General features: G+C 47.2%; 1 long non-coding RNA gene across 1 annotated transcript; it reads right to left on the bottom strand.

Moving 5' to 3' along the window:
- Nucleotides 1-1,959: 1,959 nt before the first annotated feature.
- On the bottom strand, nucleotides 1,960-5,720 carry LOC115894626. Its single transcript, XR_004054770.1, has 3 exons — nucleotides 5,615-5,720; nucleotides 4,223-4,533; nucleotides 1,960-2,844 (listed from the first exon to the last, which is right to left on the bottom strand). It is a non-coding gene; the product is annotated as an uncharacterized LOC115894626 (long non-coding RNA).
- Between the last annotated feature and the right edge of the window lie 520 nt (nucleotides 5,721-6,240).

Genomic DNA, 6,240 nt, shown 5'->3' with positions numbered 1-6,240 from the left:
ACTTCTCACATCACCCCATTTTACGGATGAGAATACCGAGGCTAGAGAGACAAAGAAGCCCAGACCTGAGCATCTCCAGCATCCATGTCCTCAACCAGTGAGACCAGTTGTGGCCCAAATCCCCTCAGCCATGCAGCTTAGGCCTCCAATCCCAACGCTTAAACTGGGTAAACCTTCCACATCCTTATATTGATATCACTTATCATTTTAGTAGGAAATGAGCTCTGAGTTGATTCAAAGGTGGGAAATGCCTAATACTTAAAACCAGTTTGTTTCAAAAAAACAAAAACAAAAACCCTTGTCAATGAACACCTGACCAAGTCACTCCATTAACAGGAAAGTGACGTGGTGGCAGAGTGAGGGCTCAGGGTTCCAAGTTTTGACTCAGTGTTGTCAACAAGCACGTCCTTTTGCCCAGGGAACATCAGAGAATTGTTCATACAGAGACAGCGACCGCAGATGGGGCACTAGTGCCTTCAGCTGCAAAAGGTCGTCTGGCAGGAAGCACGTTGGTCCCCTGGCAGTTTCTTGGGCCATGCAGCATAACCGCCAGGTTATACTTCTGCAATTACAGTCCCCAGGGACCTGCCACATGAAACAGACATTGGTTGTGATCCTGTAAAAAGCCTCAAGCAGTGGCTCTTTCAGCACAAGGAAACCCTTGGGACAGAAAAGTTTACTTTTGCTCAGGCTTTATGGTGACAACCAGCGTGATCAACAGGAATTCTGCAGTGGGGTGACACACAAGGCTCGGGAGCCTTTGCGCTTGGCTTTGAAAGATTATAAATACACCAGGCTCGCCAAGCATAGCCAGTCAGTTACAAATTACGAGTCATCTTTCGGTTGTTGCTGAACTTCCTTTACACCTCTTGTTTTGAACAGTGAGCAAACAACATCTAATCTTCTGGCTGTGGAGTTCCAAGTACATCACAAAGCATCAGGACACACCTTTGCCCCAGCTGCTTTGTGTGGTTGCAGGTTAACCAGATATGCACCTAGGAGTTCACCTAAAACCTTCCTTTCCCCGGTACATACCTTAGTGTTGATTTGACGGCTGGATTCTGACTATTGAGTGTTCAGGGATAGTTACTTCATTAAGGCTTCTGAGATCCCCCATTTGCTTGAAGATGAAAACAGGCAAAGGTATAAACAGATAAACAGTCACACAGATAAATAGCTGTGTGGGCCATTACTTTTAAAGCATAGTAGATGTTATTTGTGTTTGGAGAAGCTTAATGGTACACTCAAGAATCCAATAGTAGAAATTGTTTGCTTTCAGGAAAAAAACGTTATACCAGGAAGGTATGTATGAAGAAAAGAACTGTATAATAGCAATCCACAATACGCCTGTTCATTTGTAGCATAACAGTTACACCTGCTCACTGGGGCTTCTTTGAGATTTCAGTCTTTGGTGTAAGACACATGTATGCACATGTGCACACACAATGGTAAGCACACATGCTCTGCAGCTTCAACCCTCAGTGCGCAATAAAATAAAAAAGACACTTGAATCATCTGTCTCAGCCCCAGCTACAGCCTACGTCTTCCAACATGAATTTTAAAATACCTTTTTGCTTTTTAAAATATGCTGTAGGGCCAGTCGCAGTGGCTCATGCCTGTAATCCCAGCACTTTGTGGGGCTCAGGCAGGTCACAAGGTCAGGAGATCGAGACCATCCTGGCTAACATCGTGAAACCCCATCTCTACCAAATATACAAAAAAAAACGTAGCCGGGCGTGGTGGCGGGTGCCTGTAGTCCCAGCTACTCGGGAGGCTGAGGCAAGAGAATGGCGTGAACCCCAGTGGCAGAGCTTGCAGTGAGCCAAGATCGCACCACTGCACTCCAGCCTGGGGGACAGAGCGAGACTCCGTCTCAAAAAAAAAAAAAAAAAAAAAAATGCTGTAGATGATTTTTAGTTTATCCGGGTCCTTTGTAATTAATCTCTGCATTCATCGTAATTGGAAGAAAAGCTTAAAGTAAGAATATAGCTTTCCTCCAAGTTTATTGCAATTAGAGAAAAATATAATTGAAATGTTTTTGTTTCCCATTTCTGTTCCTAACATACATTGGCTAGAATGGTTCCTGGTCTATAAGCCAGTGGGTTGAGATACCTAATCAGACCACCTTTTCAACCCAGTTCTTTCTCCTCTTTGTATTTCTCCCACACAATATAGTATTGAACATTTCAGAACCTATGGGCATATGTTTTTGGCAATGTGGCTAAGCCAGGCAGCATTGAGGACTGTCCTGGTGACAGTCTGGTGCAGCCCTCACCCAGGTTCCCACACTCACACCCCTCCATTCTCCAGTGGGCTGTGTAAGTTGACAGCAAATAAATGGCCCAGAATGGCTTCCTGTTGGGGAAAAAAAGGGACAAAGACTTCTGCCCTTAAAACTCTGGTACCAAAAGTAATCTAGCGGAAATCAATATTACTAGGAATATCCTATGATTTTGGTGGTGTTGAGTTCAAAGACAGCATGGCTGAAGTGTGACCACCCACCCAGTCACATGAGGCAAAAACCCAGGTGCCACCCACATCCTGACCTCCAGCTTCCTCCCCACGGCCAGTTGGTTAGAACGTGTAGGGAGAGTACCTCTCCCAGCCCTGGAATCCTCTCACCATCTTCACCCCTTCACCACCTTCAAAGACCTTCATGGCCGAGTGTGTTCTGACCATGCTTGACCCAGAGCCCTTCCTCTGGGCTCTCAGCTCCACGTGACATCCTCGTGACCACGTGCCTCTCACTGTCATGTGCTTAGATACGTGTGTGTGTCCACCTCACCCACACATTGTGAGATCCTTGAGGGCACATTGTCTCTTTCATTTCTGTATCTCCAGTGCCTAAAAAGGAAAGTGCTCACTTACTAAATAAATATACAATGTAAAAAATAATTTTTATCCCTTGTCCCATTTAAGATTGCAAATGAGTAAAGTTTACAAGTATTCATCTAGTCAGCATCCCACTAAGACCACACAGACACTGAGATGAGCACAGGATGCTTATAAGCAAATGCAAAATAAACTATGAGAACTGTGACAGCTTCCAGTGCTCTTCATTATAAATATCGGCAATTGCTAATATTCAATAACATGTCAAACACTCTACATGATCACAAGTCCCTCAGGCAGGTGTTAGTTTTCTCTTTGTACAGCCCAAGAAGCTGAGACAAGAGTCACACAACCAGCCAATAGAGAGAAAAGATTCAAACCCGGAGACCTTCTGTCTCTAATCCCACCGTCCTCCCACTGTCTCCTGCTGCCTCGCTGTTTCAAAGCTTGGCTCTGACACTATGAGCACTGCCAAAATTTTACAACAGTTTGTGTATGTCATGGTCTGCAAACGCTGCCGATGGCACTGGTGGCAGCCTCAATAGAAGGCTGGGACTGCTTACCAGAGGGAGGATTTCCTGAGCTCTAATCACACCTGCTCTTTGTTCTCTCTCTCTCTCTCTCTCTCTCTCTCTCTCTCTCTCTCTCTCTCTCTCTCTCTCTCTCTCTCTCTCTCTCTCGCTGTCGCTCTTTTAAATACAGACAGGGTCTCACTCTGTTGCTCAGGCTGGAGTGCAGTGGCGTGATCATGGCTCACTGCAGCCTCAAATTCCTGGGCTTAAGTGATCCTCCTGCTTCTGTCTCCTAAGTAGCTGGGACTACAGGCATGCACCGCCAGGCCTGGCTAATTTCTTTATTTTTATTTTATTTTTGTAGAGACAAGGTCTTGTCACCTTCTCAGACTGATCTCGAACCCCTGGGTTCAAGAGATCCTCCCACCTAGGCCTCCCAAAGTGCTGGGATTACAGACGGGAGCCACCACTCCTGGCCCACACCTGGTTTTTATCCTCAACACACACCCTCAGGCTCAAACTGAAAAGGAAGGAGCAAACCCAAGAACCTGCATAAAAGATACCTTGACCTAAAATGTGCTCATGAACAGGCAACTTGACTACATATTCTCCTCGACCTACAGTGGAGCAACATCCCTACAAAAGCCATTGTAAATTGAAAATATTGAAAGTCTAAAATGCCTTGAATATACCTAACCTATCGAACATCAGAGCTCAGCCTCGCTTCCCTTAAATGTGCTCAGAACTCTTCATTAGCTTACAGTGGGCGACGTAATCTAACACAGGCCTATCTATGTTCTAATAAAGTGTTGAGTATCTCATGTGATTTATTGAATACTGTACTGAATGTGAAACAGAATGGTTGTCCGGGTACTCACCATTAGCTGACACAGCTGAACGCACACTGCGCCTGAAGAGCGTTTGAAGCATTGAACTAAAATTAATTGCTGGGTGATGGGGATGCTACAACGACAGGGTCATCAATTTCTGTCTTCTGCTGAGGCTGGAGAACCGCGGGAAGAAGGCGCTGGAGCATCAGCGCGTGCTGGTTTGGCAGGTGGAGCGCGCTTCCTTCAGGAAGGCATCAGGTGTCCGTGGTTTACCCTTCTGAGGGCAGGGCTGCCCGGGCGCTTCGGCTCACAGCCACTGCCCAGCATTGAGAGAGCGTGTCATACGGCATATCCCTTGCCTGTGGGATAAAGGCCAGTCTTCAGAATCTGAAGTGCACTATTTCTTTTTTTTTTTTTTTTTTTTTTTTGAGATGGAGTCTCGCTCCGGAGTCTTGCTCTGTTGCCCAGGCTGCAGTGCAGTGGTGCCATCTCGGCTCACTGCAACCTCCGCCTCCCGGGTTCAAGCGATTCTCCTGCCTCAGCCTCCCGAGTAGCTGGGACTAAAGGTGTGTGCCACAACACCTGGCTAATTTTTTGTATTTGTAGTAGAGACGGGGTTTCACTGTGTTAGCAAGGATGGTCTTGATCTCCTGACCTCGTGATCCGCCCTTCCAGGCTCCCGAAGTGCTGTGATTACAGGCGTGAGCCACCGGGCCCAGCCCTGAAGTGCACTTTCTACTAAATGCCTATCACTGTTATACCATCCTAAAGTTTAAGCTGGCACTTTCTATGCTTGCACCTGTTGCCTGAAGGATGTATTAGAAACAATACAGTTCCCTCCAACCCCTCCCCACCTCATTTGTGGAAGAATCTCAGGTCTCCCTCCTAGAAACGGATTCAGCCTCAGAGATTCTCAAGACCAAGGTGGCATCCCAAGGTTCCAGGCTCTGGAGACGAGGATGTGGAGGGAAGGGGGTAGGGGGAGGTCACTCTAGGAAATCACATGTACCCTAGACCCCCAGTGAGCTAAGTGGGACTGACTCCTAGATGGAAATAGCCCCGGCAGACTTATCACTGCAAGAATTCTGGTCTCCCTGGATACCCAGCATGCTCAAGAGCTCACTTGAAACACTGAAACACTTCAGCATACTGTATGTGCTCAGAGGAGTGGCTGAGACTAGCAGGTTGAGGAAGGAAAAGGAAGAGGGCCTTCTATGTGCCAAGTCCTAGAACTCAGGCACCATACCAGGAGACAACATGAAAAACAGTCTGCAGCAGACGTTGCTCTCGCCTCACGCAAAACCACTCCAACCTCCTTCTAGCAAGATTTCCTGTGCACCAAAGGCTGAAACACTGAAGACCTCTTCCTCCAAAGTCCCTTGCGCTACGGTTTTCCCCGAGTAGTCTTCCAGGTCGATTATAATAATAATAGCAGCTTACCCAGGCAGACGCTCTAGTGCATGGTACAGCCTGGGCATTTTAAGTGGCTACCACACTGCCCCTCTGAAAGCACAGAGATGGAGATGCTTTGGACCTTCTCCAGCAGGGGTGACAGTGGCACTATGTCTAGTCAATCTCTAACCTCAGGGGCAGTCAGCAGCATCAGCACAGCTTCCTGGTTCAGCAGCTTTCCGGCTGCAGCACAGGCAATGTGGTTTTTGAGTTCACAGTGGAAGCAGCAGATACAGCAGCTACCTGACTAGGCCAGTTTTGCAGTGTGGTTCTGAGACTGTACCTGGACCTAGACTCACTCTGTAGCCTCCCTCTCCAGCCCTTGCCATCATTCTATAGCCCAGTGGTTCTCCAAGGGTGGGTTCTGGACCAACAGTGCCTAGGAACTTGTTAGAAATGCAAATTCTTGGGCCCCACCCCAGACCTGCTGGATCGAAAACTCTTGGGGTGGGACCCGGTAGGCTTGACTTTAGCAAACCTTCTAGATGATTCTGATATGCCCTAAAGTTTAGGGACCTCTGCTGGAAGTCAACCACCTATAATAAATCCATTTCTACTATAGCTAGAGTGGATCCTGCTGTCTGCTGATTCATCCTGACTGAATCACAGTCGCT

Source organism: Rhinopithecus roxellana, chromosome 18, assembly GCF_007565055.1.
Source record: "Rhinopithecus roxellana isolate Shanxi Qingling chromosome 18, ASM756505v1, whole genome shotgun sequence".
Taxonomy (NCBI): Eukaryota; Metazoa; Chordata; class Mammalia; order Primates; family Cercopithecidae; genus Rhinopithecus; species Rhinopithecus roxellana.
Note: the sequence above shows the minus strand (reverse complement) of the source record. Positions and strands in the feature narration are given on the sequence as shown.